Source organism: Cervus elaphus, chromosome 2 (assembly GCF_910594005.1).
Source record: "Cervus elaphus chromosome 2, mCerEla1.1, whole genome shotgun sequence".
NCBI classification, from domain to species: domain Eukaryota; kingdom Metazoa; phylum Chordata; class Mammalia; order Artiodactyla; family Cervidae; genus Cervus; species Cervus elaphus.
In genome coordinates this window covers 39,439,154-39,452,540 of record NC_057816.1, presented here as the reverse complement: position 1 = coordinate 39,452,540, position 13,387 = coordinate 39,439,154, and the positions used below count along the sequence as shown (strand labels likewise).

General features: G+C 39.0%; 1 protein-coding gene and 1 non-coding gene across 14 annotated transcripts in view; both read left to right on the top strand.

Moving 5' to 3' along the window:
* DLG2 (discs large MAGUK scaffold protein 2) overlaps positions 1-13,387 on the top strand; it is a 2,231,561-nt gene that overhangs the window by 232,621 nt on the left and 1,985,553 nt on the right. The window lies entirely within an intron of this gene.
* On the top strand, positions 9,987-10,058 carry TRNAC-ACA. The gene has a single exon. It is a non-coding gene; the product is annotated as a tRNA-Cys (tRNA).

The window sequence follows — 13,387 nt, the reverse complement described above, 5'->3', positions numbered from 1 at the left end:
ACTGAAAGGTGAACTCCCCAGGTGAGAAGGTGTCCAGTATGCTACTGGAGAAGAGTGGAGGGCAGTCACTAATAGCTCCAGAAAGAATGAAGAGGCTGGGCCACCGGACAAATGATGCTCAGTTGTGGATGTGTGTGATGATGAAAGTAAAGTCTGATGCTCTAAAGAACAATATTGCATAGGAACTTGGAATGTTAGGTCTGTGAATCAAACAAGGTAAATTGAACGTGGTCAAACAGGAGGAGGCAAGAATGAACATTGACCTCTTCGAAATCAGTAAACTAAAATGGACAGGAATGGAAAAATTTAATTCAGATGACCATTGTATCTACTATTGTGGGCTAGAATCCCTTAGAAGAAATGGAATAAACCACATAGTCAACAAAACAAAATATGGTACTTGGGTGCAGTCTCAAAAACAACAGAATGATCTCAGTTTGTTTCCAAGGCAAACCATTCAACATCACAGTAATCCAAGTCTGTTCCTCAAGCACTGGTGCTGGAGAAGCTGAAGCTGACCAGTTCTATGAAGATCTATAAGACTTCTAGAACTAACACCCCCCCCCCCCAAAAAAAATGTCCTTTTCATCATAGGGGATTGGAATGCAGAAGTAGGAAGTCAAGAGATACCTGGAGTAACAGGCAAGTTTAGTCTTGCAGTACAAAATGAAGCAGGGAAAAGGCTAACAGAGTTTTGTCAAGAGGACACACTGGTCACAGCAAACACCCTCTTCCAACAACACAAGAGATGATTCTACACATGGACATCACCAGATGGTCAATACAGAAGTCGGTTTGAATATATTCTTTGCAGCCAAAGATGGAGAAACTGTATACAGTCAGCAAAAAGAAGACCTATAGCTACTGTGGCTCAGATCATAGCTCCTTATTGCAAAATTGAGAAACTAGGGAAAACCTCTAGGCCATTCAGGTATGATCTAAATCAGACCCCTTATGGTAATGCAGTAGATGTGACGAATAGATTGAAGGGATTAGATCTGGTGGACAGTGCCTTAACAACTATAGAGACAGGTTCATAACACTGTACAGGTGGCGGTGACCCAAACCATCCCAAAGAAAAAGAAAAATGCAAAAAGGCAAAGTGATTGTCTGAGGAGACATTGCAAATAGCTGAGGAAAGAAGACAAATGAAAAGCAAGGGAAAAAGGAAAAGATACACCCAACTGAATGCCGAGTTCCAGAGAATAGCAAGGAGAGATGAGAAAGTGTTCCTAAATGAACAATGTAAAGTAGAGGAAAACAATAGAATGGGAAAGACTAGAGATCTCTTCAAGACTTTTCATGCAAGGATGGGCGTGATAAAGGACAGAAATGATAAGAACTTAACAGAGGCGGAAGAGATAAAGAAGAGGTAGCAAGAATACACAGAAGAACTATACAAAAAAGATCTTAATGACTGGGATAACCATGATGGTGTGATCACTCACCTAGAGCCAGACATCCTTGAGTGTGAAATCAAGTTGGTCTTTAGGAAGTATCACTATGAACAAAGCTAGTGGAAATGATGGAATTTCAGATGAACTATTTCAAATCTTAAAAGATGATGCTGTTAAAGTGCTGCACTCAATATGCCAGCAAATTTGGAAAACTCAACAGAGACCACAGGACTGGAAACGGTCAGTTTTCATTCCAGTCCCAAAGAAGGGCAATGCCAAAGATTGTTCAGCCTATCGCACAATTGTGCTCATTTCACATGCTAACAGGGTAATGCTCAAAATCTTTCACACTAGGCTTCAATAGTACGTGAACCAAGAAATTCCAGATGTACAAGCTGGATTTAGAAAAGGAAGAGGAACCATAGATCAAACTAGAGTGAAAGCCTGGCTTAAAACTCAGCATTCAAAAACTAAGTTCGTAGCATCTAGTCCCATTACTTCATGGCAAGTAGAACAGGAAAAAGTTGAAGCAGTGACAAATTTAATTTTCTTGGGCTCCAAAATCACTGTGGATAGTGACTGCAGCCACAAAATTAAAATGCCTGCTTCTTGGGAAGAAAGCTATGACAAACACAGCGTATTAAAAAGCAAAGACATGACTTGGATGACAAAGGTTTGTATAATCAAAGCTATGGCTTTTCCTGTAGCCACATATAGATGTGTAAGAGTTTGAACATTAAAGACAGCTGAGCACTGAAAAATAAACATATGAATTGTGGTGCTAGAGAAGACCCTTGAGAGTTCCTTGGATTGCAAGGAGATCAAACCAGTCAATCCTAAAGGAAATCAACCCCAAATATTCATTGGAAGTTCTAATGCTGAAGCTCCAATACTTTGGCCACCTGATGTGAAGAGCTGACTCTCTGGAAAAGACCCGCCTGCTGGGAAAGACTGAAGGCAAATGAAGAAAAGGGCAACAGAAGATGAGATGGTTAGATAGCATGACTGACTCAGTGGACATGAAGTTGAGCAAACTCTTGGAATTAGTGAAGGATGGGGAAGCCTGGCGTGCTGCAGTCCACGGGGTTGCAGAGTCACTTAGCGATTGAACAACAACAGTAACTTTTCTTTTTTCCCTTTGGTTTTTGGATATATAGTTGTGGGAGGACAGAGAAGAGGAGGCTAGAGGAAAAAGGAATAACAGGAGAGCATCTAACAGTCCTCTTATTCCTCCAAGTGAAGTAGTGACGCTGTCATGGTTTAGTTTTTACCAGTGATGGTGTGCAAGCAATGTTCTGTTATAGGTTATAGATTTAGACACATACTTGTTTCTGTTAGTCATTTTTAATTACGTTTTTATTCTTAAAATCTGAGTTATAATATGCATTGTTTAATGCTTCAGATCATTCTACAAGTTCAGGACTACAGTGGTCTTTTGACCCTTCTTTCTGTTATCTCTTGCTCACCAGAAGTTACCAGTTTTAACTGTGATGGCTAATGTTTTTAATTTTTCTTATCTATCTCTTTATCACAGAGTAACACACTTCTACATATACTTCATATCTTCTTTGTCTTTTTAAAAGGATTGTCTATTAATTTCCTACTCCAGAAGATGGAGATATTACCCTCTTTCATAGGAACTTCTTCCCCAAATACACATGTACTCATTTTTGCTTTCTACACTCTTCTTCTCAACAAGGATTCAGAAGAAGAATAAGGATTCAGAAGAAAAATAAGGATTCAGAGGGGCCTCCCTGGTGGCTCAATGGAAAAGAATCTGCCTGCCAGTTGCAAGAGATACAGGAGACTCGGGTTCAATGTGTGGGCGGGAAAGATCCGCTGGAGAAGGAAATGGTAACCCACTCCACTACTCTTGCCTGGGAAATCCCATGGACAGAGAAGACTGGTGGGCTACAGTCCATGGGGTTGCAAAAGAGATGGACATGACATAGTGACTAAACAGTAGGAACTTTTCTTCTGAATAAGGGTACATTGTAAATTAGGTCAAATCAATATTTGTGTGTGTGTGTGTGTGTGTGTCTGTCTGTCTGTCTATGTAAACCTCATATACAGCTAAGCTATGTAGTATAATTTAACTACTTTTAATGTTCCCATCAAATTTCCAGCATCTGTTGGATCATCGAAAAACCAAGAGAGTTCCAGAAAAACATCTATTTCTGCTTTATTGACTACACCAAAGCCTTTAATTGTGTGGATCACAAAAAACTGTGGAAAATTCTTAAAGAGATGAGAATACCAGACCACCTTACTTGCCTCCTGATAAATCTGTATGCAGGTCAAGAAGCAACAGTTAGAACCAGACATGGAACAACAGACTGGTTCCAAATCAGGAAAGGAGCATGTCAAGGCTGTATATTGTCACCCTGCTTATTTAACTTATATGCAGAGTGCATCATGAGAAATGCTGGGCTGGAGGAAGCACAAGCTGGAATCAAGCTTGCCGGGAGATATATCAATAACCTCAGATATGCAGATGACACCACCCTTATGGCAGAAAATGAAGAAGAACTAAAGAGCCTCTTGATGAAAGTGAAAGAGGAGAGTGCAAAAGCTGGCCTAAAACTCAATATTCAAAAAACAAAGATCGTGTCATCTGGTCCCATTACTTCATGGCAAATAGATGGGGAAACAGTGACAGACTATTTTTTTGGGCTCCCAAATCACTGCAGATGGTGACTGCAGCCATGAAATTAAAAGACACTTGCTCCTTGGAAGAAAAGTTATGACCAACCTAAACAGCATATTAAAAAACAGAGACATTGCTTTGCCAACAAAGGTCTGTCTAGTCAAAGCTATGATTTTTCCAGTAGTCATGTATGGATGTGAGAGTTGGACCATAAAGAAAGCTGAGCGCTAAAGAATTGATGCTTTTGAACTGTGGTGCTGGAGAAGACTCTTGAGAGTCCCTTGGACTGCAAGGAGATCAAACCAGTCAACGAATATTCATTGGTAGGAATAATGTTGAAGCTGAAGCTCCAAGACTTTGGCCACCTGATGCAAAGAAGTGACTCATTGGAAAAGACCCTGATGCTGGGAAAGATTTAATGCAGGAGGAGAAGGGGACAATAGAGGATGAGCTGGTTGGATGGCATCACCGACTCGATGGACGTGAGTTTGAGCAAGCTTTGGGAGTTGGTAAAGGACAGGGAAGCCTGGTGTGCTGCAGTCCATGGGGTCTCAGAGTCAGATACAACTGAGCGACTGAACTGACTGACTGATGCAAAGAACTGACTCATTGGATAAAACCCTGATGCTGGGAAAGATTGAAGACAGGAGGAGAAGGGGACGACAGAGGATGAGATGGCTCGATGGCATCACCAACTTGATGGACATGAGTTTGAGCAATCTCCGAGAGCTGGTGATGGACAGGGAGGCCTGGCATGCTGCAGTCCATGCTGTCGCAAAGAGTCGGACACGACTGAGGGACTGAACTAAACTGAACTGAATAGTCCCATTGATTTTTTTGTTTTCCTTTCAGTTAATACTTCACTTTTCTTCATTTGCTGGCTATTTTATGTACCAATCACTAATTTAAATCCAAACTCTCTAACAATGTCAAATTTGTCTCAGTACATTCTCATCAGGCGTTCTTTTGTATTTTATCTACTTGATGACATCTCAGTAGCTTTCTGATATGGCAGATCTTCCATTGTAGACTCATTGCTCTTTATCCCTGGTTTAAAATTCTTTTCCTAGGATCTTTCTTTTCAGTCATACTGGGGATTCCTTTTTACCTGTCTCTTGAGTTGGAGCTCTTATTTCCTGTGTCCTATCTCTTCCTTCTTATTGATTCTTATACTTGGAGAAACATCCAGTAACTTCTTTATAAAAGATTTATATGAGGTACATTTTGTGAGATTTTTCCTGTCTTTAAATTACTTCATGCTTATTTGTGTGGCTGAGTATAGAATTGTAAGTTTGAAAATATTTTTCCTCAGAAATTTGAAGGCATTTTCTACTGTTTTCTAGCTATAGAGTTCTGTGTCCTTATATTAATAATTCCTGATCTTTTGTATATAATCTATTCCCCTCCAACTCCTTCATTCTTCCTCTGGGAAGCTTGTAAGATATTTTCATTACTATTTTAGAATTTTATAATGATTTTTTTGGTTTTTTTTTTTTTTTTTTTTTGGTGTGTGTATTTATGCATTGGCTGGGTACTTGAGCAAGCTCTTTAAGTTTGGAAACACGTGCCCTTCAAGTTTAGAAAGGTGCCTTAAATTATTTTATTAATGATCTTCTTTCCTCTGTTTTTTCTAATCTTTCCAGAAATTCTGTTTTTCAGATATTGGACCTGCAGGATGGGTCATCTGATTTTCTTAGGTTTTCTTTCTAGATTCCATCTCTTTTTGTTCTACCATATGAGTGGTTTTCTCACTTCATCTTACAGTCTTTCTGCTCAGCCTTTGATTTTTGTCATCATGTTTTAGATCATTTTTGTTCTTTGAACCAAATTTATGAAATCTTCTTGTTTTATTAATGCAATATGTTCTCATCTGGCAGAGCCTCCCAATGATTATTTTTTGAAGTTTCCTTTTCCCTATTTGATCTCTGCTGCATCCACGTTCTTGTGCTTGTGTTTTTATGGTCTGTCTTACAGACACATTCATCAGATGTTTGGTGATCTTTGATTGTCTGCTTGTATTTAAACTGGGGCATTAAAACCTGGAGAGAACCCTTGAATGTGACTTGCTAATCATGGGCTTCACAGTAGGTGTTGTGGCAGAGTTGTTTAATTGGGGGGGGCTGATCACATTCTGCAGAGAAGGACTTTTCCAGTACTTTTCCTGAAAGGTACAAGCCTGTCTGGTGTTCTGGTAGTTGGTGAAGAGGCCTGAGGTGTGCAAATGTTCACTTATTTTCTATGTTTTACTTTATGGTATCTCACTCTCACCTTTTTCTGGCTTCTCATCCCCCAAACCCATTTTTCCATGCAGCGAATAAATTCTGATTTTCTGCTAGTGGGGCGGGACAGCTGTCTGGTACATAGCACTGGGGAAGGGATCTAAGGTTCTAAATGGTTCTCGGATAGGTTTTCAGCAAGTTTCTTCTGTTTTAGCCCTTTACTTCAAGAAGTACTCAGTGCTGGTAATTCCTGACACTTCTGAAGATTCTGCAAGAAGAATTTGGTTGCTTTTTTCAATTGCTTCATTAAGTGTTCTAGATCAGTTACTGTTTATCCTTTTGCTTTCTGGCATCTACAATTTCATGTCTGTTGTCTCATTTCCTATTCTCTTTATCTCTGTAAATTTATGCATTTTGAAAAGCTCATTGCCAACTTCTTATTTCAGAAGGAAGTGAAAATAAATGCATTTCTTATGTCTTATTTTCTCACAGAAATGCCATTGATTCTTTAAACTGGAGTTCAATTCACAAGTGGTACAGTTCCTTTGACCACAATCCAGTGGTCTATAATGGGCACGGGAGTCTTTTCTTGTAAGCTTTTAAAATTCAATTGCGTCAGCCTCCTCTCTCATCCTTTGGTGTCTTTTTTCTCTGGAGTTTCCACAGTGCATTGCTACCCTCTTATTTTTCTCTCCCTTTATCTTTCTATGCTTTTGGTTTAGAATGCCCAAATAGTCTAAACTTCTGAGTCTGAAATTCAGAACTTTCCATAATACATGCCCCTGTTTGTTCTGTCTCTAATACAAACGCTTTTCTTCGGCTAGTCTTGTTTCTCTCTGTTACTTTCCTTCAGTTATCTCTTTGTTTATCAGACATCTATAAGCACTTGTATAAGTAACACTTGTATAAACACTTATATATTCTCTTGTTAAAGATTAAAAAATGAATCCTTGTGATGCTTGCAATCTAATATGAGATACGCCTCTAAACAGTTTAATGCTCTGACATAGTATAGGTGCTATAATAGGATAATGACAGAATACTAAGGGGCCACTTGGGGACAGGGTCAAATCTCCTGTGGGAAGGTAAGCAAAGGTCTCACTAATGAGGCATATTTAGCTTGATTCTTGCAATGTAGTCTCCAGGAGGTCTTAGTGCTAGGACTTGGTGAGAGAACAGACTCACCAGATGGCATGTGCTGCTTGAGGAAAGTGAAGGGTTCAGTGCAAATGATCTTGGTGCATTAGGGCAAATATAGGAGTTGTGAGGATGGAAAATGATGGGGGGGGGTGTCCAAAAGGGTATATATTTGTACTTTAGAAACATCACTCTTGTAGCAGTGAGGAGGGTAGATTGCACGGATACTTTTTCCAGTTGGTGGGTCATAATCAAGCATTTCCATGGATTTCTCAAATCATCCCTCCTTCTCATTCCAAATCTGGTTCACCCTTCAAGTTCTTTTCTTTTTCTTTTTTGCTTTTTTAAAAAAATGTTTATTTTTAATTGGAGGATAATTGGTTTACAATATTGTGTTGGTTTCTGCCATATATCAACATGAATCAGACATAGGACTTTCATATATCCCCCCCTCTCAAACCTCCCTCTGGGGCTTGATTCCATGGGGTAGCAAAGAGTTGGACGCCACTGAGTGACTAACACACACACACATACACACCCCCACACACAACACACACACACCCCCACACACCTCCCACTCCATCCCACTCCTTGAGATTGTCACAGAGCACCAGGTTTGAGCTCCCTGCATCATGCAGCAAATTCCCTCTGGCTGTTTATTTTACATATGGTTATATATATGTTTCAGTGCTACTCTATCAATTCATCCCACCCTCTCCTTCCCCTACAAGTCTTCAAGTTCCTTTCTATAAAGCCTTTCTGAACAGTTCTAGCATGTATATTCTTCCATTTTTCCTTAGACTTATTTTGGCTGCACTGACTCTTCATTGCGGTACATGGACTTTCTCTAGTGGAGAGGCAGTGTCTTCTGTGATGGCATAGCGGTTACTCAGCAGTGTACAGGCTTTACTAATTGTGGTGTGTGGGCTTCTCATGTGTGGAACAGAGGCTTAGTTGCCTCGTGGCATGTGGGATCTTAGTTCCTAGACCAGGGACTAAACCCATGTCCCCTGCATTGGCGGGTAGAAACTTAACCACCGGGCCTCCAGGGAGGTCCCTTCTTAGACTTTTAAAATGTGAATTATACTACATGGCACTTGAGTATATATGTACTTGTAAGCTTGATACTATTTCCTTTGTGTGCGTGTGTGTGTGTACTGTTTGTCTTGTCTCTTTAATAAATGTGCAGTCTTCTATATTAGAAGACTAATAAAGTCATGTATGTAATGTGACTCAACAGATATTTGATTTTTATAGCATCGATTAAAGAAATATATAGTGAGATACCACTATGTGCCAGGTCTGTGACAAGTTCTGGAAACTGACAGTGCATGGGTAAGGGTCCCATCTCTGTCCATAAAAGAAGGTAGAGGTCAATTTTTAAATATATCTAAAATTTAATTTACTACTTATAGCCTTAATAACCACAACCAGATTCTGATTTACTTGTTCTCTCTCTGCAATTTAAGGCTCTTATGAGAGCGGAGTTTTTTTTGTTTGTTTGTTTGTTTGTTTGTTTTAAGCTTTTACTTACACATCAGTAGAGTTCTGGTGAATGGCTTGATACTGCCTTTCCTTGGGGTGTCATTTTAATTAATAGTCCCTTTAATTTGAATTTTTCGGCATACAGGTTGCAAATGAATGCAAGAATTTTAAAACTATATTTATTTATAAGCTGAAAGAGAGTATTTTACTGTTTTTTAATCTATTTTTTTTTTCAAATTTGGCAATAAAGAAGATAGATCTTCAGTTTACTGTAAGTATAAGAGAGCTATGAATAGAAATTGGAAGTACATTCTAGGATAGAATTGTGATTATTTAAACCCTATGTGCAGTAGCCAGCTTTATCTTGATAAAGTGCAAATCATGGCTCTAACCTCACTTAAATTTCTCTCTTTTTTTTATTTGGTTTAACAGATATTAGAGTTTGTTTTACATTTCTAAGACCAAAGCTCTCTTAGGAAGCTCATATATCATCTTAATTTATGTAGAAATAAATGAAAATATATTATGAGGTGCATTTAACCTTTCAGGATTATTTAGAGGAAGATATCTGTATTATGGACATTGTTGTACTCATACATATTGCAAGTGCCAGTTAAATTTGAAATGCTATCTGATTGTGTTATCTAGTTATATCTTTGGGAAGTTGATTTAAAAGTTAGTTAAGGGGTTCCATTCTTTTGTTAGTTGAGACTTGGTTGATTATAGTTTGACCATTATTGGCTAATTTTTGTTGAGTATCTACTGGATACAAGAAGATGTTGGAGGTCTAAAAGTGGATGACTTGTTGCTTCACACAGGTCATCCGGGAATTCTTCTATTATTTTGGTTTTTGTGCCCATCATGCATCTGATGCAGGTTCAGGGAGCTTATATCTCACACTTGCAACCTTCTCAGAACCATTACCCTTGGGTCATCCGAGCAGCTCACCTTGAAGCCCTCCTCTCATCCCCCGTTTGTCTGGTAGGGGATAATCCAACATGTTCTCTCACAGTGCCTGTCCATCCCCCATCTTGTTTCTCTGATCTGCTACTGGTTATTCCTCAGAGAACTTAATAAATTGTATGACACTAATCCCCCTCTTCCCTGGTGGCTCAGATGGTAAAGCGTCTGCCTACAATGCAGGAGACCTGGGTTCGATCCCTGGGTGGGGAAGATCCTCTGGAGAAGGAAATGGCAACCCACTCCAATATTCATTCTTGCCTTGAAAATCCCATGGGAGGAGCCTGGTAGGCTACAGTCCGTGGGGTCGCAGAGAGTCAGACACGACTGAGCGACTTGACTGACGTGCTAATCCTCCTCTTGGTCTTCCCAAGTGGCTCAGTGGTAAAGAGTCTGACTGCAACGCAGAAGACAGGTTTGATCCCTCGGTTGGGAAGGTCCCCTGGAAAAGGAATGGCAACCCACTCCAGTATTCTTACCTGGGAAATTCCGTGGTCAAAAGAGCCTGGTGGGCTATAGTCCATGGGGTCGCAGAAGAGTTGGAGATAACTTAGCTACTGAACAACAATAATAGTTCTTCTCTAAGGTTTTTCTTCTAGATAACTCAATGTATGACAGTTGATATTTGAGAAAAGAAGGAGTGATGGTTGTAATAAACTTTGAAGAAAGCCGATCTTGTACTGGAGACTCCCAAGATTTCAGAGAGAGGCTTGAGCAGAATCAAAAGCTAGACTTTTTCACAAAAATGCATCATCAGAGCAGCCATCCAGGACCATGTTTCCTAACATTCCTCAGTTAACTAAGTTCCTAAGTTCTCTAAGTTTTCTTTTTATAGACGGGTCTGATTGCCTTCCCAGAGGAAAAAAAAATATCACACTGTATTGAAGAGAGTTATAGCAAGTTTATTTACGTTGTTATTTGCAGATGGTTGCAATTGCTGTCTAGAATTTCTTCCCATGTTCAGGTTGTATAGAAATTGATAAGAGGCAGTAGCAATCAGTATGAATGAAAAGAGATACACATAATGACAGAGTTGAATTGGCTGAAGTGGGGACCGAGTATTGGTTAAAAGGGCTCTCAAGGAATTGTTCCCAAGGATTTCTGAAAGCAGTCACCCAGGGAAGTAGTCCTGTCTCATGGAGTGTTTTACTGAGTCACAAATGTGTGCAGTGATTTTTGCCATGGGATGTAACTTTCGAGGTTATTTCCAACTGCGGAAATGTAGACTCTGCTAGGTTAAGAAAGAAAGAAAGTGAAGTTGCTCAGTCGTGTCTGACTCTTTGCGACCCCATGGACTATAGCCCACCAGGTTCCTCCATCCATGGAATTTTCTAGGCAAGAGTACTGGAGTGGGTGGCCATTTCCTTCTCCAGGGGATCTTCCTGACCCAGGGATCAAGCCCAGGTCTCTCACATTGCAGGCAGATTCTTTACCACTGAGCCACCTGGGAAACCCTCAGATTTCTTTAGGTTAGTGAAAACAGGCAATCTTTGGTAAAAGTAAAGTGGCCTAACTGAAACTTTCTAAAAGTGGGGCATACCTAACAAGTTAACCTAACTTACTACAAGTGAATAACCTAACTACATTGAACTGGATAGGAAATAAAGCAACTAATGTAAGTAACTGTGGAAATTATCTTGTTTGGATCCTCTAAGGCTGAAGACCAAAGAATTATACATAAATGTATTCTAAGTGTCAAGATCAAATGGATTCTCTTTTATTATGAGAGATAAATTCTTTTTATCTTTTTTTTTTTGCTTTTCTGTTTTGGTAATACTTGGCTGTTGCTATTTCTTGTGTCTTATGTCATATTCCCTTTTGTATTCCTTTTTATTCCCCTCCTAGAATGAACCCTCAAGTATAATTTTCATTTAAGATGCATTTATGGGAAACATTCTCTGCCATTAATTCTTCAAACAGTGTATCTCTTTTATTCTTGCTATCTTCTCCTCTGGGAATTCCAATTTTTTTTTTAAGTTTCTGATCTCATTTAAAACATTTTATTGGAGTATAGTTGATTTACAGTATTGTGTTTCAGGTATAGAGCAAGCAATTCAGTTATACGTATATATATATTCATCCTTTTTTAAAAGATTCTTTTCTCACATAAATTATTATAGAATATTGAATAGAGTCAGGAACTCTGATTTGATGTATTTTTCTGTCTCTTAATATCTTTTGTACATTCTAATACTTACCACTCTATGTTTCACTCTAGTTAATTTTTTCAGTTCTATTGTCTGTTACTAATTATTTCTGCAGCTATATCCAACCTATCATTTAGCCTTCTATTTTTAATTTTAATGATTATATGTAATATTTGTGGATATTCCATTTGGTTCCCTTGGGAAATCTGTCTGGTCACATTTGATAGTGCTGTTGTTTTTCATTATGCTTTCTACCCTTCCTTTATTTTTTAAATTATTTTATAGTTTGTACATAATAATCCTGATATTTGTGGAATTTGTACAGTTATTTGGAGTTTGTTGTTTTCGCTGATTCTTGCTTATGGTAATTGGCTTTTACAGGTTTATATTTTATTTTTTAATTTCTTTTTTGTCTTTTTTTTTTCATTTATTTTTATTAGTTTGGAGGCTAATTACTTTACAATATTGTAATGGTTTTTGCCACTACATTGACATGAATCAGCCATGGATTTACATGTGTTCCCCATCCCGATCCCCCCTCCCGCCTCCCTCCCCATCCCATCCCTCTGGGTCTTCCCCGTGCACCAGCCCTGAGTACTTGTCTCATGCATCCAACCTGGGCTGGTGATCTGTTTCACCCTTGATAGTATACTTGTTTCAATGCTATTCTCTCTGAACATCCCACCCTCACCTTCTCCCACAGAGTCCAGAAGTCTGTTCTGTACATCTGTGTCTCTTACTGTTTTGCATATAGGGTTATCATTACCATCTTTCTAAATTCCATATATATGCATTAGTGTACTATATTGGTCTTTATCTTTCTGGCTTACTTCACTCTGTATAATGGGCTCCAGTTTCATCCATCTCATTAGAACTGATCCAAATGAATTCTTTTTAATGTCTGAGTAATATTCCATGGTGTATATGTACCGCAGCTTCCTTATCCATTTGTCTGCTGATGGGCATCTAGGTTGCTTCCATGTCCTGGCTATTATAAACAGTGCTGCAATGAACATTGGGGTGCACATGTCTCTTTCAGATCTGGTTTCCTCAGTATGTATGTATGCCCAGCAGTGGGATTGCTGGGTCATATGGCAGTTCTATTTCCAGTTTTTTAAGGAATCTCCACACTGTTTTCCATAGTGCTGTACTAGTTTGCATTCCCACCAACGGTGTAAGAGGGTTCCCTTTTCTCCACACCCTCTCCAGCATTTATTGCTTGTAGACTTTTGGATAGCAGCCATCCTGACCGGTGTGTAATGGTACCTCACTGTGGTTTGATTTGCATTTCTCTGATAATGAGTGATGTTGAGCATCTTTTCATGTGTTTGTTAGCCATCTGCTTTTACAGGTTTTTAGTGATTTTTAAATAATTGTCAGCTCATATTCCTTGGA